This window comes from Cucurbita pepo, chromosome 1 (genome assembly GCF_057944985.1).
Source record: "Cucurbita pepo subsp. pepo isolate OVF chromosome 1, ASM5794498v1, whole genome shotgun sequence".
NCBI classification, from domain to species: domain Eukaryota; kingdom Viridiplantae; phylum Streptophyta; class Magnoliopsida; order Cucurbitales; family Cucurbitaceae; genus Cucurbita; species Cucurbita pepo.
Genome location: NC_141798.1, coordinates 12,838,409 through 12,862,455, shown reverse-complemented (window position 1 = coordinate 12,862,455; position 24,047 = coordinate 12,838,409). Strand labels below are relative to the sequence as shown.

At 37.4% G+C, this 24,047-nt stretch overlaps 2 pseudogenes; one reads left to right on the top strand and one right to left on the bottom strand.

Annotated features, from left to right (window-relative positions):
- The window catches only part of LOC147794795 (uncharacterized), a 71,204-nt pseudogene extending 50,009 nt beyond the window's left edge, over positions 1 to 21,195 (bottom strand).
- A 671-nt stretch (positions 21,196 to 21,866) lies between these two features.
- LOC147794794 (uncharacterized) lies at positions 21,867 to 23,670 on the top strand (annotated as a pseudogene).
- Positions 23,671 to 24,047: the final 377 nt, after the last annotated feature.

The window sequence follows — 24,047 nt, the reverse complement described above, 5'->3', positions numbered from 1 at the left end:
AATTTAAAACTTCAGAATACATTAAAATATTGGAAAACACTGCCGGACTTACGTGTTTCAAACATCGTGCTGGAGTTCAAAAGACAAAATAAAACGATTACAAATTAATTAATATAAATGAATGAAATGCAAACGCCCTATCCTAACCAAGACTAGGAATTTTAAATATGCAACTATCCTATGCACGCGCCACAGTCTCTGATCACGATGCCACCGTCAACCGTACATGGGAGCCTTGCCTTTACTTGAAAAATAATATGGCACACGGCCTGAGTATTTCGAAGAAATACTCAGTAAGTGACCCCACTATAGGGGCCATGCTAATGCAAACACATGCAATCATGAATAGGGACCTATCTCTAATCATCTTGGGGTGGCCTCCAGTCTCGGACAAATTGGATGTGTAGTACTTCCCTACACACGACTCACACGTGCGAGTGTGAGTCCCCAGGGCGCTCGCACAGCCCCTGGACCCTCTGGTCAAGCTAATCTGTAGCGACGTCTGGAGGTCAGCGGAACCCCATAGTGTCATGCGCCTCATGAACACCCTCATCTGTGTGCTTTCGCACCTGTGCGCATTCGCGCTCATCATAAGGTGCGCGTCCGCACTCATCATCTCTAGGGGAAGTAGCCCTATGCTTATGAACATACAAAATGCATGAGGTCCCTCTAAATCCATCGTAATGTCTCTTCTGACACAACCCTCTAGTCTCATCTCTTTGTTACTCTAGGTAACGCATATCGTGGATATTTATATTAATATCATTTTCATGCTCTTAGGGTTGTGTCCTACGTCGATCTAACGACATGATGCAATATGGCACTCATCATCATCTAGCATGCTCAATATGGAAAACATCATCATATTAAGGTAAAAATCATGCAATCATCATGCTCATCATAATGCCACAACGTGCGTCAAACATATTAAGCGTCACTCAACAAAATATGTATAAACTGGCACATATCATCAAGCATCATACAATTTATTTAGCCTATCCTATAGTAAGGCCACTTACTTGGTTGGCCTCGGCCGAAGTACTCCCTAAATAGCTAAACGTAAGCTCCCGTTCCGTGAGAGCTGCTTCCTACTTCACCGGGGTTTGTTTCCTATCACACCGTTCACCACTTTCCGTTAGTATTTCACAATTAATTTACCTATAATTTAATAAATGTGAAATACGGCTCTAAAACGGCCTCGGATACCTTAATCGGGGCCGAAAATAGATCCGGAGGGTCGAAACAGTGGAAACCGGGCTGAAAACAGGTGAGCCGAGCCGAACAGCCGCTGGAGCCGCCGGAGCGTCACCGGAGGGAGCCCGAGCCGTTTGCGCCGAGCCGAGCCGAGGGACTGCCTGCGCCGGTGTGTGACACGTGGCGGCAGCAGAGAGAGCCACGTCGGGCGGTAGTGTCGGGTCGAAGCGCGGGTCGCAGTCCGGTTCGGGTCGTGGTTCGGGTCGCGGGCTGTGGAAGGATACTGGGCCAAGGTTAATCATTGGGCCTCGGCTTACTGGGCTGGGCCGCAAGTGTTTGGTTGCAGGCCGGCTCAATTGGACCGTGGGTCTAGTCTGGGTTGGTTCAACTGAACCGCAGCTTCTGGGCCGGTTTGAGGTTTGGGCCGTTGTAGTTGGGCTGGGCCGAAGGCAGAGGCCAAGGGAGGAACGGGCTGGCTCTCCTGGGTTCTGGGTTCGGGTTGACCCGGATCCGTGGATCTCGTCTTCCTTACCCGACTTTGGCCGATTTTTCGACTGGATCTCGTCTCTCCTCCCGCGGCGTTTCCGTTGCCGATTTCGGTCCTCTTCCTTCCCTTTTCCTCTTTGTTCGTCGTCCTTCTTTCCTTTTTGGGAGTTTTGCGGCCTAAAAGCTCCTAAAAGCCATAGATCTAAGAATCGATTAAGAAACCTAATTTTCCGACCTCGGTTACCGACGACGACGCTTACGAAATAACACAAAACGCACCCTGAGTTATTGTGCTTTCGTTAGGGATCTCTCTTATGGTAGTAACAGGTCGTTTGGTGTCGATTTAAGGGTGGTTTGAGGGCTCATCGGAGAAACTGGACACTCGCCGACGTTTGTCCGAAATCTCTCTCTCTCTCTCGAAGTTTTCTCTCTTTTCTCCTTTTGCAGGTGTTCTGAAGATGCTGGGCTGAGGGTGGGCGTGCTGTGGTCGTCGTTTCGCGTGGGTTCCGCGAAACTCGGCGGTCGCCGAAAAATTCGCGGGTTTTCCGGCGACTGGGTTTTTTTTTTTTTTCGTTTTCTCGTTTTCATTTATTTATATATATATATATATATATATATATATATATATATATATATATATATATATTTTCTTTCTTTCCCGGGTCGTTACAGGTTAAATGCAACAATCACATGCAATGAGATGATAGAACCTATCTTTCAGTTCGTTTTCTCTACGGTTCTGTCCTAACGGGTAATTTTGGACGTGTACCATATACTCTACACACAGCCCATACGTGCGAGTATGGGCTCACCAGCTAGTTTGCACACCATTGGGCCACCTTTCTTATCCGGTGGGCATACTCTAGGAGCCCCTTAGGCTGGACACCCACTAGAACTGGTAACCGTCATGGCAGCGCTATGTAAATCATAACGATCTGTAATGACTCGAAATATTCTAGTTAATTTAAGGTCGCTACTGTATACATAACATAAACATTGAATGCGGAAGACTTCATTAAAATTCCATAAAACATAACCTTTATCTTAAAACACACCCATGGACTAACATGTTTCGAAAACATCTTTAAAACGACACAACAAAAGATAAAATAAAACGAATAAGAGTTTAAGTTAAAAACATTCTATTCTACCCTAAGTCTAACAAAATAAATACCACTATCCTATGCATCTGCCATGGTCTCGAGTTGCGATGTCGTCGTTAGCCGTACATAAATGCCTTGCCTTAACCTGAAAAATGTAATAGCACAGGGCTTGAGTATTTAAAGAAATACTCAGTAAGTGACTCCACTATTGGGGTTAAATGCAACAATCACATGCAATAAGATGATGAGAGCTATCTTTCATTCCATTTTCCCTACCGTGCTGTCCTAACGGGTAATTTTGGACGTGTACCATATACTCTACACACAGCCCATACGTGCAAGTATGGACTCACCAGCTAGTTCGCACACCACTGGGCCACTTTCCTTATCTGGTGGGCATACTCTGGGAGCCCCTTAGGTCGGACACCCGCTATAACTAGTAACCGTCACGGCAGCGCTATGCAAAGCATAACGATTGTTGTCCTGCCATTAGATGTATGCGTCCGTACCCTCGTGATGGGATAGGAGTATCCCCCCAAATGCATGAGCACACATAATGCATGAGGTCCCAAAACTTTTCCATTTTCATTATCCTTTAATACAACCCCGCTAGCATTATGTACATATCATATCATTTTTCATATCGTTTCAGATATCGTTTATCATTCATATCATATTGTTTCTCATTCTTCAGTTCTCAAATCATACATAATTCTAACGGGGTTATATTTCATGCCATTTATCGTAATTTCATGTCATTCATATCATGCTGTATACACACAATTTAAGAGATCTAACATAACGTTCTATGCTTTTAACATAACATTTCATCATATACACATCATACCATGACATATTGCATCACAATGTATCTTATCATAAACAAGTCATAACGTAAACACTTCGTAGTCATATCGTTCTCTAACTTATCATAGCCTTAACGTTCTTATACCTATCACAGACATATCATGACGTGAACGTACTTTACTCATATCATCACAAGAACTTAACCTAACGCTATCGTTCTATCAATCCTAACGCTATCGTTCTATCAATCTATCACAAACCTATCCATTTCTACTAGTAACCTAACCGTATTCTTCCATCAATGTCTCTTATCCATATCACTCCGGTATGTAACCTAACCTTAACATTTCATGAACGTATTTTATTCCTATCGTTACATTTCGTTTTGTGCATCATTCTTGTATCCTATCTCAAACATATCCTTGAACACATCGTACCGTAATTATTATCATAGAATTCACATATTATAACATATACATAACATATAGGAAGCATATCGATCCACAGACAATTCACACATATCAATATATATGACACGTGCAGAACCACAGGCCACGTGTCAACATCAAATATAACCATGCCGATAGTAAGGTCACTTACCTGGCTAGCTTAAGTCGTTGTCACGAATATATCTTTAATGAAAGTTTGATTCCGTCCTTTGAAAACTGAGTCAACCTATATGGGCCCATGACATTAGTTTCAGGTTTGAACTCTACAACATTATTTCTCTAATTTACATGGGTCCATTGTTAAAAGTCTTGAAATGTTATATATCTATAATTATATTTTTATTAAAAATCTTATTTTTCACGGTTACTTTGTATAAGAGAGTAGATACAGCTATTTCAAGTTATTCTGGGTTTTACTACTCTATATTTATCCTTTGCCTTTTAATTGTGTTCTCATCTATTTCAAATTCAAATTTCTAGTGGACCTCTATTTCCAAATTTTTCCTTATCTTAGTGTTTCCTATTTAGAAGTTTTCTTGGCCCTTCTATCTTTAACCTATTCATTTGGCTACTGATAAAAAATTAATATAATATTACTAATCTGAAGTAATTTACTAGAATCCTATAAATGATGGACATTTAGTTTTTAACTCAAAGGTAGACCATTGTAATAATTGAATGAAGATCTTACTCTAATTGGTTGTGATTTATAAGAAAAATAGGATAAAAGAAAATAAAGATTTTAATAAATATTTTTATTAGTTATTTATTTATTTATTTATTTATTATTATTATTATTATTATTATTATTATTATTATTATTATTAGTTTATTTTATTTTTCCGGATTGTTACATAGAGTTTAACATAGCAAACATGGCATAGAAACTTACCATTGCAACAAATGACCACATTTTGTTGATAGCTTATTAAGCCATTTCACCTAAAATGCTAAACAAAAACATAATTGAAGTACAAAATTTTGTATCGATAAGTCACTATGAGTTAAATATGAGAGCACATAAGAAACCAAGTTTTAAGTATATTGCTCAAAGATAAATAAACAACAACAACTCATCTACACAAAGCTGATCCTGCATAATTATTTAAAGTACCCCAAAGTATACCAAGTAATAAGAAAGAAAGCATGTACCTTTACATTCCCAATTCTTCACTTCCTTTTGCATGCAACTAGTTGAAACCTTGACCAGAATTCCTTTTTCTTTCTCAACCCTTTCAGCGGATAGGATGGTACTGCGTAATTCTCGTTTGGGAGGCAGCTTTCTCAGAATGAAGAGGACTAGAGAAGAAGGTAAAATCTCAACCAACCGTAGACATGGAAGCACAAGTAAGAACTTGTACCTTTGAAAGAAAATGACATTCCACATTTTTTCGAGCAAAAAGAAGTAGAAAATACTAAGGAAAAACATATTCCATTTGAAGAATAACTCACATCATCCATCTAGGGGAAGATTATAATTTTAAAGGCCCGATCAGCATAAACATGACAATGAGACTGAACTAAATTCATCATCATCATAGAACACCAATACGCAAATTGAATGAATTCATCATCATAGAACACTAATACTCAGTTGCAGGAAACTCATCATATTGATTAGAATACCCCAATTGACTAAAAGATTCCAGTAAAACAAACAACCACAAGCGAAATATCATAGGTAAAACTGAATTTACAAGGTAGTATATAAAATTTAGAACAGGATGATCCAAAACATCGAGGTCTATAGCTTGATCAAAAGCATTAAGATCAAAAGCATTAAAGCATATCTACCACGCAAGAAAATTAAACCAAGATTAAAATGAATTGAGTATCAACATAAAGCAATTGAAAGACAAAACATGTTGTTCATTTCACCGTATTAAATAATGCACAAGTAATAGCTACAAGGATAAGCCTATATGTAACTTTATTACGCTATTCTCAATTCTTGAGGACGGCGTCAGGCTTTCATGTGATTGGTTAAGGACCCAAACGAAAATGAATTTGAAGTACCTTGTTATTGTAAATTGTCATAAGTTATGATTTGATTTGATTTGGTTATTTGGATTACATTTAGTCATATCGGAATTTGATATTGGGATCTGGGAATGTTTTGTGTGTCACATTGTATTTCTGTATTTCTTGAGTGACATATTGGTGAGAGTCTATATAGTGTGATAGTGAGGTATTCACTTGGAAGGCTTGGTTTTAGGAGTGATTGGTCGCTACCGTGGATGTAGGAACTTCTTCTCTCCGAACCATGCAAATATCTTGGTGTCTCTTTGTGTAATTCCGTTCATTGGTGTTGTGAGTACATTTGTTCCGCTTTTGGCACACAACAAGTGGTATCAGAGATAATTAAGATCCGCCAGAAATGCTGCCATTGAAGATCCTCAATGGTATCGCCGTGGGCCACACCATGCCAACGGAAGGAGCGGTCTTCGTCCATAACGTCGCGGTCATAAATGAAAAAGAAACCCTCTGGTGGCAGATGAAAATGCAGTCTCTGCTGTAGCTTTTGCAGCTCTTTCTTCAATTTTCTCACGTTATCCGTTGGGCTCACTTCCATTGGTATCTTTGAGTTCCCAAATTTCGGTTGCACCATTACTTTCAACTTGTTCTTCGACGACCCCCTTGTTGCCACCATCACAGCCGCCGTCGTTGTCGACGGCTGCGGCGGCGGCGTTGTCATCCCGGCGTAGTGGTCAAAACTGTAGGCAACGACCGCAAACAAACCTCAACCTCAGAATTCTCCGACATCTCACTGTCACGCAAGGAACTTTGATCCTGTAAGTTGGCAGGGGAGGCGTTGGGTTGGAGCATGATCCCGTTGATGGGGCCCACAGAGTTGATTTCGTGGATCCTCTGTTTGAGGTGCCCGATTGAATGGTTCGGGTCGATTTGGGGTTGTGATTGGGATTGGGAATTGTTTTGGGATTCGGAAGCTACGAGGAGTTGAATGCGAGAGTGTTGGAGGATTTCGTAGAATTCGACGTCGCAGTCGTCTTAGAGGACGTGGCCATTGAAGATTAGGGTTTGTTTGGGGATTGGGATATGGTGGAGTTGTCTATATGGGCAATAATAGTACTTGCAAGATGATTAGAATCGGCTCAGTACAAATCAAGATGTTTGACGGGGTTATACAAAAACTCAATGATGTGAGGTATGTCCTTGACTTGAAGAAAAATTTGAACCTTGGTGCTTTGGATGCGAGTGGTTATCGTATCATTTTGGAAGGAGGGAATTTGAAAGTAGCTCGTGGAGCTTTGGTGGCAATTAAAGGAACTAGAAGAGGTAGCATATACTACCTCAACGGAACCACAATAATTGGGCATGCTGCTGTGGGAAGGTTGAAAGAACAAGACATATCGAAATTATGACACATGAGACTTGGGCATGCTGGTGAGAAGGCGCTTCAGACATTGGTGAACCGAGGAGTCCTTAAGGGTGTCACAACTGTTCACTTGGTGAATCGTTTGCCTGTTTCTGGAAATGGTGGGAAAACTCTGCTTGAGACTCAAAGCTGGATCCTAGAGCAAAAAAAGCCAAGTTTATGGGCTTTAGTAAAGGCGTAAAGGGAGCAAAAATAGCCAAGTTTATGGGCTAAACAAAGGCATGAAGGGCTATAGGTTATGGTGTCCAGAAACAAGTGGAGAAGGTGGTGTTTTCTCCTGATATGGTTGCTCCTATTGTGCTCCTACTGAAAAACATATTGATCAGGTAGATAATAACTTGATGTCTTAGAACAGGAGAAGCAAAGCCTTGTAAATGAAAGAGTGGAGGAACCTAAGTCCATCGCCAGGAGTAGACCACAAAGGAAAATTCGAAAACCTGCAAGATTTGATGATACGATAGCATATGCTTTCCCTTTGATTGATGGAGTTCCCAACAACTACAAAGATGCTATCCAGAGCCCGGATAGATTGCACTGGCAAGAGGGTATGAATCAGGAGATTGCATCATTGGAGATAAATCAAACTTGGGATTTGGTACAACTTTCAAAAGAAGCTATTTGGATGCATGGTTTGATCAATGACTTGGGTATTTTGCAGGAACATATAGATGTGTTTTGTGATAGCCAGAGTGATATTTGTTTGTCAAAAAATCAAGTCCATCATGCTCGTACTAAACATATTGATGTCCGTTTTCACTTTATTCGAGAAATTATTAGTGAAGGGGACATTCGTTTATTAAAATTGGAATTGCTGATAACCCTACTGATATGTTAACAAAGGTGATCACTCGTGAAAAGTTCTGGCATTGTTTGGATTTCATCAACGTTGGAAGAAAGGAGTAGTGTGTTGACGTGGTAGCAACCAACTCAGTTATCAACTTGGAGATCTTATGACAAGGTGGAGATTGTTGTAAATTGTCATAAGTTTTGATTTGATTTGGTTATTTGGATCCGATTTGATTTGGTTATTTGGATTAGATTTGATTTGGTTATTTGGATCAAATTTGATTTGGTTATTTAGATTAGATCTGATTTAGTTATTTGAATTAGATTTAGTCATACCAGATTTAGTCATCTCGGAATTTGATATCGGGATTTGGGAATGTATTGTGTGTCATATTGTATTTCTTGAGTGACATATTGGTGAGAGTCTATATAGTGTGACAGTGAGGTATTCACTTGGAAGACTTGGTTTTATTAGTGATTGGTTGCTACCCGTGGATGTAGGGGAACTTCTTCTCTCCGAACCATGTAAATATCTTGGTGTCTCTTTGTGTAATTCTGTTCATTGGTGTTGTGAGTACATTTGTTCCGTTTTTGGCGCACAACAAGGACTACAATCAATGAACAAAATTACACAAAGAGACACCAAAATATTTACGTGGTTTAGAGAGAAGAAGTTCTCATACAACCACGGGTAGCAACCTGTAACGACCCTAAATTTCCACATACTCAGAGTCGCTACTAACGTCTCATGTTCATCTATAATGCGGAAATATAACTCTTACATGAATATAACTGATAACGTAAACTTCAAAAAAAAAAAAACGTTTAAAACAACTTCTTCTCTGGAAAACACAGCCATGGTCTTACGTGTTTAAATATGAAATACTGAAATTTAGAGAAAACAAAAACAAATACAAAATAATTTAAAACAATGAAATGCAAAACAACCTATTCTAACTTAAGACTAGAAATTCAAATATGAGTCTACCCTATGCACGTGCCACAGTCTCTGCTCGCGATGCCGTCGTCCTCCGTACAAGTGCGCCTTGCCTTTACCTGAAAAAAATGATGTGGCACACGGCCTGAGTATTTCAAAGAATACTCAGTAAGTGGCCCCACTATAGGGGCCATGCTAATGCAAACACATGCAATCATGAATAGGGACCTATCTCTAATCATCTTACGGGTGGCCTCCAGTCTCAGACAAATTGGATGTGTAGTACTTCCCTACACACGACTCACACGTGCGAGTGTGAGTCCCCAAGGCGCTCGCACACCCCCTGGACCCTCTGGTCAAGCTAATCTGTAGCGACGTCCGGAGGTCAGCGGAACCCCATAGTGTCATGCGCCTCATGAACACCCTCATCTGTGTGCTTTCGCACCTGTGCGCATTCGCGCTCATCATAAGGTGCGCGTCCGCACTCATCATCTCTAGGGGAAGTAGCCCTATGCTTATGAACATACAAAATGCATGAGGTCCCTCTAAATCCATCGTAATGTCTCTTCTGACACATCCCTCTAGTCTCATCTCTTTGTTACTCTAGGTAACGCATATCGTGGATATTTATATTAATATCATTTTCATGCTCTTAGGGTTGTGTCCTACGTCGATCTAACGACATGATGCAATATGGCACTCATCATCATCTAGCATGCTCAATATGGAAAACATCATCATATTAAGGTAAAAATCATGCAATCATCATGCTCATCATAATGCCACACGTGCGTCAAACATATCAAGCGTCACTCAACAAAATATTTATATACCGCACATATCATCAAGCATCATAATCCACACATCATCATAACTCATACAATTATTTAGTCTATCCTATAGTAAGGCCACTTACATGGTTGGCCTTGGCCGAAGTACTCCCTAAATAGTTAAACGTAAGCTCCCGTTCCGTGAGAGCTGCTTCCTACAACGCCGGGGTTTGTTTCCTATCACATCGTTCACCACTTTCCGTTAGTATTTCGCAATTAATTTACCAATAATTTAATAAATGTGAAATACGGCTGTAAAATGGCCTCAGATACCTTTATCGGGGCCGAAAACAGGTTCGGGAGGGTCGAAACAGTGGAAACCGGGCTGAAAACAGGTGAGCCGTTTGCGCCGAGCCGAGCCGAGGGACTACCGCGCCGCTGTGTGACACGTGGCAGCAGCAGAGAAAGCCACGTTGGGCGGTAGTGTCGGGTCAAAGCGCGGGTCGCAGTCCGGTTCGGGTCGTGGTTCGGGTCGCAGGCTGTGGAAGGCTACGGGGCCAAGGCTAATCGTTGGGCCTCGGCTTACTGGGCTGGGCCGCAAGTGTTTGGTTTGCAGCCCGGCTCAATTGGACCGTGGGTCTAGTCTGTGTTGGTTCAACTGAACCGTAACTTCTGGGTCGGTTTGAGGTTTGGGCCGCTGTAGTTGGGCTGGGCCGAAGGCAGAGGCCAAGGGAGGAACGGGCTGGCTCTCCCGGGTTCTGGGTTCGGGTTGACCCGGATCCGTGGATCTCGTCTTCCTTACCCGACTTCAGCCAATTTTCTGACGAGCTTTCTCTCTCCTTCCCGCGGCGTTTCCGTTGCCGATTTTGGTCCTCTTCCTTCCCTTTTCCTCTTTGTTTGTCGTCCTTCTTTCCTTTCTAGGAGTTTTGCGGCCTAAAAGCTCCTAAAAGCCACAGATCTAAGAATCGATTTAGAAACCTAATTTTCCGACCTTAGTTACCGACGACGACGCTTACAAAATAACACAAAACGCACCCTGAGTCATTGTGCTTTCGTTAGGGATCCCTCTTATGGTGGTAACAGATCGTTTGGAGTCGGTTTGAGGGTGGTTTGAGGGCTCGTTGGAGAAACTGGACACTCGCCGACGTTTGTCCGAAATCTCTCTCTCTCTCTCAAAATTTTCTCTCTTTTCTCCCTTTGCAGGTCTTCTGAAGATGCTGGGTGTCGTGGGCTGAGGGTGGGCGTGCTGTGACCGTCGTTTCGCGTGGGTTCCGCGAAACTCGGCGGTCGCCGGAAAACTCGCAGGTTTTCCGGCGACTGAGTTTTTTTTTTTTTTTTTTCGTTTTCTCATTTTCCTTTATTTATTATATATATATATATATATATATATATATATATATATATATATATATATATATATATTCTTCTTTCTTTCCCGGGTCGTTACACAACCAATCACTAATAAACAAAGTGTTACAAGTGAATACCTCACTATCACACTACAAAGACTCTCACCAATATGTCACTTAACAAATACAATGTGACACACAAAACTCTCCCAAATCTCGATATATAACTATATAACTAAATCTAATTCAAATAACCAAATCAAATCTAAACCAAATAACCAAATCAAATCTAATCCAAATAACCAATCAAATCTAATCCAAATAACCAAATCAAATCAAAATCTTATGACAATTTACAACAATCTCCACTTTGTCATAAGATCTCCAAGTTAATAAATGAGTTGGTTGCTACCACATCAACGCACTACTCCTTTCTTTCAACGTTGATGAAATCCAAACAATGTCAGAAGTCTTCACGAGCGATCACCTTTGTCAACATATCAGCAGTCTAATAAACGAATGTCCCCTTCACTAATAATTTCTCGAATAAAGTGAAAACAGACATCAATATGTTTAGTACGAGCATGATGGACTTAATTTTTTGACAAACAAATAGCACTCTGGCTATCACAAAACACATCTATATGTTCCAGCAAAATATCCAAGTCATTGATCAAACCATGCATCCAAATAGCTTCTTTAAAAGCTTCCGTTACTGCCATATACTCTGCTTCGGTGGTAGACAGTGCAACAGTAGACTGCAATGTTGAATGCCAACAAACAGGTCCATCAGCCATAGTAAATAAATAACTCGTAGTAGATCGTTGCTTATCCAAATCACCAGCATAATCAAAATTCACATAACCAACTACAAGGTTGTCAAGATTAAACATTTCTTGTTTTTGAAACTTAATACCAACATCAATCGTACCAAGAATTTACCTAAGAATTCATTTGACAGCCAACATCAGTAGTACCAAGAATGTACCTAAGAATCCATTTGACAGCCTGCTAATGCTCTTTACCAGGATTATGCATATAACGACTCACCATGCTTACTGCGTGTGAAAGATCAGGTTGAGTACATACTATAGCATACATCAAAGCACCAATAGCGTTTGTATAAAGAATATTCTCCATATACCTTTTGTCATCGTCAGAACTTGGACACATGAAGCACTAAGCTTGAAATGAGGAGCAAGTGGAGTACCAATGGGTTTGGTTGAATTATTCAAACTAAATCTTGTCAATACCTTGCGTACATATTGAGACTGAGTCAACCAGACTGTATCTTTTTTTCGATCTCACTCTATCTCAATTCCAAGTATTTTCTTTGCATTGCCAAAGTCTTTCATTTCAAATGTTTTAGAAAGCTGATCTTTGAGCTTATCAATCTCCACTTGTCTCTTTGAAGCAATTAACATATCATCAACATAGATAAAGGATCCATCATCAAGACACCGATAATACACACAATGATCAAATTGACTATGAGTATACATATGCTCTACCATGAAATGATCAAACTTTTTATACTATGGCGAGGAGATTGCTTCAGCCCATACAAAGATTTCTTCAATCTGCATACCAAATGTTGTTGTCCAACTACTCGAAAACCAATCGGTTGCGCCATATATATTTCTTCTTCCAAATCCCCATGCAAAAAGGCGGTTTTTACATCGAGTTGTACAAGCTCAAGATCAAATTGAGCAACCAAAACCAACAAAATTCGAATGGAAGAATGTTTTACCACAGGTGAGAAAATTTCATTGTAATCAATATCTTCTTTTTGTGCATAGCCTTTAGCCACAAGTTGAGCCTTATAACGTATACCAGAAGAATCTTCTTGTTTTACAAAAACCCATTTATAACCAATTTCCTTCCTACCGTTTGGAAGTTGTACCAAATCCCAAGTTTGATTTATCTACAATGATGCTATCTCCTGATTCATAGCCTTTTGTTAGTGCAATCTATCCGGGCTCTGGATAGCATCTTTGTAGTTATTGGGAACTCCATCAATCAAAGGGAAAGCATATGCTATCATATCAACAAACCTTGCACGTTTTGAATTTCTCTTCGTGGTCTATTCCTGACGATGGACTCAGGTTCCTCCATTCTTTCATTTACAAGGCTTTGCTCCTCCTGTTCTAAGATATCAGAGTTATTATCTACCTGATAATAGGTTCTTCAGTAGGAGCAACCATATCAGGAGAGAACACCACCTTCTCCACTTGCTTCAATGCCTCGTCATTATTTTCAATTTCCAACAAAAACATTCCAGACTCATCGAATGTCACATCTCGACTATTAACAATCTTACGTGTTTCTGGACACCATAACCTATAGTCCTTCACGCCTTTGCTAAAGCCCATAAACTTGACTTTTCTTGCTCTAGGATCCAGCTTTGAGTCTGTCACATGATAATAAGCAGGACACCCAAACACATGCAATTTATCATAATCACTAACAGGAGTACCTGACCATACCTCAAGCGAAGTTTTCCCACCATTTCCAGAAACAGGTAAACGATTCACCAAGTGAACTGCATAACTGAGAGCCTAAGCCCAAAATGCCTTACTCAATCCTGCTTAAGACAAAATGCATCGAACCTTCTCTATTAATGTCTGGTTCATTCTCTCAGCAACTCCATTTTGTTGTGGCTTACCAGGAACAGTGAAGTGTCGAAGGATCCCTTCATCTCGGCATACTTTAAGAAATGGATCATAAGTATATTCTCCACAGTTGTCTGATCTCAACTTTTTGATTTTCCTGTCTGTCTGACTCTCTACCATTTTCTTCCACTCTAGGAAGATTTGGAGAACCTCGTTTCTGTGCCTCATGGGATACATCCAAACTCTCATCGAGTAGTTATCAATAAAGGTGACAAACCACCTCTTTCCTCCCAATGAGACATTATTCGTGGGGCGCCATACATCAGTGTGAACATAATCCAAAATGCCCTTTGTTTGATGTATAGTTGTACAAAACTTTCACATTTTTTGTTTACCAAATATACAATGTTCATAGAAATCAATTTTACCAGTTGAGGTACCCTTAAGGACTCCTTGGTTGATCAATGTCTAAAGCGCCTTCTCACTAGCATGCCCAAGTCTCATGTGCCATAATTTCGATATGTCTTGTTCTTTCGAACTTGCCACAACAGCATGCCCAATTATTGTAGTTCCGTTGAGGTAGTATATGCTTCACGAGCTACTTTCAAATTCCCTCCTTTCAAAATGATACGATAACCACTCGCATCCAAAACGCCAAGGGAAATCAAATTTTTCTTCAAGTCAAGGACATACCTCACATCATTGAGTTTTCGTATAACCCCGTCAAACATCTTGATTTGTACTGAGTCGATTCCCATCATCTTGCAAGTACTATCATTGCCCATATAGACAACTCCACCAATGAACTCTTTTAAGTCCAAAAATCTCTCTGTTGGGACACATATGATAGGAGCACTTAGAATCAAGAATCCATTCACTGGTTTGGCTGACTGATAAGGAGATTGTCAAGGCATCATCTGTATCAGTGTCGTCATCTCTAACCATATTGGACTTCGACCCCTTCTCTTTTAAGATCGGACAATCTTTCTTCCAATGGCCTTTCTATCGACAATATGCACACTCGTTTTTATCAAGTTTTCTCCAATTATCTGATCTACCTCTCGACTTTGATCGGGACTCTCCACATTCGTTCCTTTGCCAAGTAGAAGTCCTTCCACGAGCAGTGAGAACATTTGAGCTAGAGTCTTGATATGTCTCCTTTTCCTTCTTTCACATCTCATTATTTATCTTGAAATGTCTCCTTTTCCTTCTTTCGCATCTCATTATTTATTAAGGCATTTGAGACATCTTCAAAATCATTATTAATGATTCCATATAGTAGGGTCGTTACTAAGAACTCGTAGGATTCCGGCAAAGAATTTAATAACAACAACACCTTGTCTTCGTCATCAATCTTAACATCAAGATTGAGCAAATCAGTGATAATTTTGTTAAATCATCCAAATGCTCAGCCATTGAGATACCTTTCTTGTAGTCAAAACGGAAGAGTTTCTTCTTCACATAGAGTTTATTTTCCACACTCTTTTTCATATATTTCGCCTCAAGCTTGTCCCATAGTTCTTTCGCCATGGTTACCTTCATAAATGGATATTTCTGATCCTTACCAAGACATGATCGAATAATTCCACAAGCTTTCCAATTTAATTTCGTCCATTCTGCTTCTGTCATGTCTTCAGGCATCACCTCTTGGAGAGAAGCATCAAGATCTTGCATGATCATCAAATCGCTAACTTCGCCTCGCCAAACACCAAAATTATTGGTTCCATCAAATTTCTCTACTTCGAGATTAGAACTCAAAAATCTCGATCCACGCCGTGATTTAATTCCAGATGATTCTGCCATTTTCAAGAAAATAAGCACGATTGTGAGCACATCTAGTGGTCGATGAGGCCAAAACTTTCACAATACCCCAAATGACACAATCAGGCTTTGATACCACTTGTTGTGCGCCGAAAGCGGAACAAATGTACTCACAACACCAATGAACGGATTTGGAGAGAAGAAGATCCCAAAAACTTGATAAAAATGAGTGTGCATATTGTCAACAGAAAGGCTATTGGAAGAAAGAATGTCCGATCTTAAAAGAGAAGGGGTCGTCCAATGTGGTTAGAGATGACGACACTGATACAGATGATGCCTTGACAATCTCCCTATCAGTCAGCCAAACCAGTGAATGGATTCTTGATTCTGGGTGCTCCTATCACATTATAAGACTTAGGCCCGACCCAGTCACTAGTCTGTTAACCAAGAAAGAGACCAATTTAAATACCCAACTTTCAAATTATATTTATGTTCAAAGAGACTAATCATACCTTTGAGTATTACCAAGCCTTACTTAATGGGCTCACTATACCACAAGTAGCCAAAGTAGCCACAAGCACGGACAATCGAAATCAAAGCACAAGAGATTTTAAATTCATTGGTAGCCAACATAGAGAAGAATATAACATCTCCAACCATGTAGCAAACATACAAGGTATCAGTTATTGAGTTAATTAAATAAGGTAGAATACTAAATGGTGTAAAATACAATTTCAAGTGCACCAATTAAGCAAGTTCAAATGAGAAGAAATCAATCAAAAGGAAAAAAAAGATACAATTTTTTAACATGAATTTCTACAAGAACATTACAACCAAGAAAATAACTTTTAGACTTTGATCATCTTCTTGTTGTTGATATGACTAAAGGTACATTAGATGTTTTTCAATACCTTGCACTAGTATGCTAGATGAGATTAGAGAATTTTGATCATGTTGTTTGAGGAACCAAAAGAAGGGAGAGCCATTTTAAGTGTAAAGTCACCAATCTTTGAGTGTAAAGGGTTAAACCATCTCTACCTCTTTTTTCGCAAGTCACCCATCTTTGAGTGTAAAGGGTTAAGCCATGTCACCAATGTTATGCAACTTTGTTATTCCACATTTTTTCTTCCCAACTTAGTTCCTATTTACCTAGTAAGGAAAAAAGTCAGACCATTTATCCGCACCAACTAAAATGTTTTTACACTATTAATAAAAGCAAACAAAATGAGCTGATACAGACGACAACAAAAACTCAAAAAATGCCAAAAACCAAAGAAAGCATCCAAAATAATTAACATAGTCGATCAAGACTTTGAGAAGTAAAGGTATTTAGAAAAAATCTTAAGTACAAAATTTTAACTTACTCTCTTGTATATCTTCTAACACTTAGATGGTTCAATAGGTACTTGCAAAGTTCAATTGGAAGAATTGAGTTATAATGTGAAAGACTACCAAAAAGGAAAAAGTCAATTCAAACAAAGATAAAAGAAAATCTATATTATCAAAACCAAATCTCAATTAGTACAAATCCTTGCCCCTAAAAATAAATTAAAATTATCCATGTTTCATGCAATTTTTAAAACTTATTACCCACCCGGTCAAAAAAACATTCATAAGACATTTTTCTTTTGATTGTTGCATGAAAATGTGTTCCACATCCACCACTTAGCCATACAAGATATTCGAGCTTAGTTAACCAAATTGATTTTACATAGAAAAATGTAATGAGTATATGAAATTGAAAAGAATCTTTTACGAAGTCATAAAAAATTTCAGTCTCTTAATATATCACATCTTTTGTCATCCTACCTAAACTACACTCGTATGCAAGTTAACTAAACATTGGAACAATTTGTTACTGACTAGAAGAGAAAACATAGAACATCAACCTAGATACAACACATAAAGAAAGCTTAGTACATTATCTTTTTATCTTGATAATTAACCACTCTATTCACTGTAAATTTTCTGCAAGAAAACAAAATAAGATTACCAAATATTAATAACTTGAACATTTCAATATTTAACTGATTGCATAAAAATAATTAGACATCATGTCATCATGTCATCATATATATAGCGAAGTGGAAATTAGGTGGTCTTGCTTTTATCCCGAGCATGAAAAAAGAAGTGATAAAAAATAGAACAAGGAGACACTAACAAATTTTGAATTTGAAATAAATATAATTCTTTAACGGTGTTTTTACAGTTTGCCATAATTTCAATGGCAACAATAATAGAATTAAAACCCAAAACAACCCAACACAAATAATTGGTAGAACCATTTACCATAATTTTAAGGTAATCAATAATAGAATCAAAACCTCAAACAACCAAATAAAAATAATCAAAGAGAAACCACACACTCCAAATCAACCTCTCCAAATGCTTGAGTTGGAATATAAACTAAAAATTAAATTAAAAAAAGGGAGAAATGTTGGAGTAAGAAATGAATGAAAACTAGATATTAGGCAAAAGAAAGGAGTTCAGCGAAAATAGAACATTTGATAAGAAAGGCGAGAACGTGTTATCGAAAAATCAAAACTTTAAAATCATGTCATAAGACTGTATGGAGAAGATGGCCCCTTGTTATTAAAGAGAGAATAAATTACCATGGTTCCTTAAATAACAAGGGGCCATCTTCTTCCAATGGTTTCTACAAAGGGTTTAAGGCTTCAATTTTTTGAACCACCATGAACTCGAAACTTTCTGTCATCATCTTCAGCAAATAGATTAGGGTTTCATCATTTACAATCTTGTCTAAACTTTCTGTCGGAGAGTAGAGAAGAAAAAGTCATAGATTAAGGTTTCATCATTTACAATCTTGTCTAAACTTTCTGTCGAGAGTAGAGGAAAAAGGAACGAATCAGAAATAAAAGGAAAAAGAAAAAGAAGAAATCAAAGAGATGGAAAAGAGAAAAGAAGGAATCGGAGAAAAATGAAGGGAAGAAAGGGGGAAATAAAAAGGAAAGTATGCACGAAGGTAGAAAAGAAAACAAAAAGAGAAAAAATCAATAGAATAAAAAAATTCAAATAAAAAATAAATAAGAAAATGGAGCTTTTTAAAAAAATCTCATTAGCTATAGATGCAATATCAAACGTATTTTTTTAGCATATTTTAAAAAATGCAATATTCAAATGCTATAAAAAGACATTTTTGTGATAGGATTATTACAAAATACAAGAAATTATTTAAATGATACACCGATCCAAGATAAAGTATTCCTTTGCAGAATGTAATTATAAAAAAAATAAATTAATTCACAAAATACAAAATACCACACCATTTACAACCTTTCCTTTCTTTACTTTTCCCTTTTCATTTTGTTCCTTCAAACTCCTGGACACAATCAACTATAGAGTTACTAGTATCCCTTTGATGAGGTAACAATTGTTGTTCAAATATTGGAAGAGAGAAAAAAATAAAGAATGAAAATTTTAAAGAGCTTCAACTGAATCTTATTAAAGAAAACATTTCCACATTCTTGTCACGATTACCCACTTGAGTATTGAGTATTCATTTTCATATAGTACAAATAGGAGTTGACATAGATATTATAAGCATTTCTTAGAATGATATCTCTCCACGTTAATGGACTATAAAAAAAACAAAAAAAATAAAAGAATGAAAATTAACCATACCCCTATAATAGAGCAAAGACGAAGTTGTCATCTGATGCCGGACAAAAATATATTACAAAAGGAAGAAAAAGATGAAATACATGGGTTATAGCTCCATAGATTATGGCAAAATGGACCACAAGGGGAAGAGAGGAAATTAAGAGGAAAAAATAAATCTAGCCTCCACCCCTAAATTAGGGCACAACTCAGGGAAGAAAAAAGAGAGTAAATTAAGAACTTTACCATTTAAAAATATATATATATATGTAGCTCTCCTTTTTTTTTTTTATTTTGTTTTGTATCAGCTTTTTTATTTTATTTTATTTTGTGTTCAATCTTTTTCTTTTTTTTTTTTTTTTTGGGAGAATCAAATTGTTTTTGTGTTTATGACATTTTTCCCTAATCACTTTTCGGTTGTCTTCTTCAAGTTTGGACGTTCTTCTTCTTCTCCTTCACTATTCTCCGTTTTCATCATTTTCTTTTTCAATTGGCCTAGGCTTCGAATCAGGTTGAGTTCTCTCCTCCCTTTGTACTTATTTTCGCTTCTAGCTTTCATACATTTTCTCTAAGCATGAACTTCTGTTCTTTTTTTTTCTCCATTTGTGCAATGAATCGAGTTAAATTTGTTTTTAGTTGTTTTAGCTCGTTGTTTCTCATTCTAACTCAATATTTTGGGAGAGTGAGCTTATTTGTGATACTTAATATCTGTTTAGAAGCTTGGTGCTATCTTCTACAATTTTTCTGTTTATTCTATCCATTCCAAATTCATTCATGTTGTTGAGTTTCAGCCGCTCACCTTCATGATTTCGACTTTTTTATTTGAATTGTCTCCTCTTGCTCGTATCTTTTGTTCTTCGCCCTGAACTTTTTTCTGCTTTCGTTGTGTAGTTGCTTTACGACAATAGACGAATTTTATCTTTCAAGCTGTTGGAGCTCTTTTGCTTAATCTTCCATCTTCCTCTCTATGCTTATCAGGCTCAAAGCCACGTCTAATAAGCCGCTCTTCGCTTGCTTGCTTTCTTCCAATAATGATTTAGTCCTTTTTCTTTAGGGTTCTTTCTCAATAGATAATTTTAATTTTTAATCTGAGAAAATTTTTGTTTACATTGCTCCATATCTTGCCCTAATTTTGTTCTCTGATTCATCTATTTTTTGTTTCAAACTCTTGACTTACCCTACTAAGGCGATTATCTAAGAAGAAGCTTATGTCTCCTTACACGTCAATGTCAGCTCCAACTCGAAATTCCTAGTGTTGTTGAGCCACTAATTTTTTGATCTCATCCGAATGTTCTGTTCTTCTATTTCCCTTCTACTGTAATGTATAGTGTCTACTTTTGTCTCCAAGTCCTTAATCCATGGTAAGAACTCTCTCTTTCTCATGTAGTACCTTTTGTGCAATTCAATCTTTTCCATCCATTCTTCTTTCAAATTTCCTATTAAAATCATTTTCTCGGATATCTCTTAGTTTTTTCTGTTTTCCAGTTTGGTTTCTTACGTTTTCTAGTTTCCAATGTAGTGAATCAACTTTAGTCAAGACTTCATTCTTTTATTTAATTTTTTTTTCTAGTTAATCAGCTTGAATTTGAGCACCCAAGCTGCTCGACTGTTCATTATGTAAATAATAGAAACTACCATTGCTCATTTCCTCTGACGAAAAGTATTCTAACTCAGAGTCGGAGCTGGAGCTTGAAGATGAAGAAGAGACATCTCCTCATTGTCTTTCTTTTTTTTTTTCATTCTAGATTTAATGATTCTCTCAATTTCATCTTGAAGATGACCATATTCTTTTGGTAATTTTTGTATAGATCTCCAACGAGACCAACAACTTTCGTTTCCTTCTTCAAGTCCCTTGGCATTCCTTTGCTTTTTCCCTGGATCTCTGTTGTTCGCTAGCTTCAGGATTCTCGTCATCTTTTGTTTCATTTCTGCAAATGGAACAATTTATTATTATTTCAGAAAAAAAATTTAACAAATCTAATGCACTCGAAAGCCGCAACCAATGAAACAAACAAATTTAGGTGAGTCGCTCAACTATTTTGGTTATGCTAGCCATTTGATCCAGCCCTACCTCGAGTTTGACCCACGTCTTAATTCTTTATGAGAATCCTACAAATAATCAATTTCTCTCCGAAGATGTAATTAATAATATAAGTTAATTATATAATTTTTTTTAATAATTGGGTTTTTGCATTGCGGACTTTTCCTATGTAGTATTCATTCCTTTCATTCAAATTGAGTCACGCCCTATCTCAAGTCTGGCCCACGTTAAATTCTTTATTAGAATAGTACACATTATCAATTTCTTGTGAAGAAGATTTAATTATTAATATAAATTAATTATATAGTTTTATTAATCATTTTTGCATCATAGAGTTTTGCTCTGCAGTCTTCATCCCCTCCATTTCAATCTGAGTTACGACCCACCTCGAGTCTGACCCACATCTCGATTCTTTATGAGAATTGTACAAACCATCAATTTCTCGTAAGAAGATGTAATTAATAATATAAATTAATTATATAATTTTATTAATCATTGAGTCTTTGCATTACTGACTTTTACTCTGCAGTTCCATCCCTCCATTTTAGTCTGAGTTATGCCCTATCTCGACTCTGACCCACGTAAGTTACTGACAACAAAGGGTGGTTTAAGGTTTAGCGAACTAATTGAAATTAAAGGTGTTGAACAGATAATGTAAGTTACCTTATTCTCGTCTTATATTTTAGAAAGATTTGAATGTACTTGTTACACTAAGTTTTTACCTTTCGTGGCTCTTTATTATCATATATATATATATATATATATTATGCTCCAACTTTAAAGATAACACAAATATATCAGAGTTATCGATATCTTCTTTTCTTAAATAGTGATTGTGAACCAAGTTATCGACGGTCCAATTGATCATCCTATTAAGCATACCAGAGCTTTCAAAATGTTCAACAAAGATTGGTTGTATTTGAATCAGTATGAGAATATAAGTTTCAATACACTTTATTTTTAAGACACATACTTACCAAAATTGACTTTGTCTAATAGTGCTACTGATGAGTACATGGAAGGAGCATATAAATTTCTACAAGAAATGAAGAAAAGGAAGCTGGATGCCAAAAAGTTTCTATGTCCATGTAAAAAGTGTAGGAATATGAGACATTATGATATCCAAACCATATATGAACACCTAATCATTAAGGGAATGGACCCTACATATAATGTTTAGTATCATCACGGAGAAATATGTGAGGAGGATGATGTTGAAAAAGAAGTCGATGATGCTCTTATGTTGGAAGCAACCATCTTATATAAGAGCACATATATTGAAGAGGAGGACAAGAATGGTTCTTTTACATCGAGGAAGACAAAAATATTTCTCACAATATCCAAGAGGCAAACACTCCATTGTACACCGGATGTACAAAATATACAAAGATATCAGCAGTTGTGGCATTGTATAAACTTAAGACATATAATGGTTGGTAGAGGCTAGTTTCACAAGCCTTCTGGAATTGATAATGTCACTCCAAGATCTATTTATGAAGTTTGAAAATTGTTCAAGGAATTTGACTTAGGCTACCAAAAAATCCATGCATATGTAAAGATTGTTGTGTATTTAGAAATGAAAAAGAAAAGTTAGAAAGTTGTCCTCAATGTAATACTTCAAGGTGGAAGGTTGATAGACAAACGAATGCAATCAAGCAAGGTATACCTGCTAAAGTATTAAGATACTTTCCTATCATTCCGCGACTTAAACGAATGTTTAAAATATATGAAATGGGTGAAAGTTTACAATGGCATTCTCAACATAAAAGTATTCATGGAAAGATTCGACATCCAGTTGATTCTGTTGCATGGGAGTTGATTGATAAAAAGTGGCCCGAGTTTGCTATGGACTCTCGTAATCTTAGGTTAGGCCTTGCTACAGATGGTTTTAATCCATTCTTCAACATGAGCAGTCGATATAGTTGTTGGCCAGTCATGCTTGTTACGTATAACTTGCGTCCTTGGTTATGTATGAAAAAGGAAAATATAATGTTAACATTGTTGATTTCTGGCCCTAGACAACCAGGAAACGATATTGATGTCTACTTACAACCTCTTGTGGAAGATTTACAGCATGTATGAAAAGGAGTACAAGCTTATGATATTGTAAGTAAAACATATTTCAATTTAAGAGCAATTCTCATATGGACTATAAATGATTTTCTTGCATATGGAAATCTTGTTGGATGCACCACAAAAGGTAAATAGCATGTCCAATTTGTGGAGATAATACTCCGTCTCTTTGGTTGAAGAATGGAAAAAAGTATTCATATATGGGTCATAAGAACAATTCCACTATTCAATATTTATTTGATATTGAATTAGATTCTATATTCATATTCCCGCTAAGATCCCAATAATTTAGTAAATTACTATGCATGTAACATTTCCGTTATGTGAGCCCGCTTAGCTCAGAGGTTAGAGCATCACATTCGATGGTCATCGGCTCGATTCCGATAGCCGGCTTTTCTCTATTTATTTGATTTTTGACATAATTATTAAATCAAATAAATAGAGAAACGACTTCTTCCCCTTTTTCAAAGGTCACCGATCTACCATGTCGTAGGAACTTCCTATTATGAATAAAAATGGAGAGGTTCTTGTCAAAGTTGCATCCACATGGAAGGAATAAAACATGGTTGGATGAAAAAATAGAAGAAGCATTATGTAATAGCCAAAAATAAATAAACAAATAAACCAATAAAAAAATAGTTAAAATAATAATAATAATGAATTA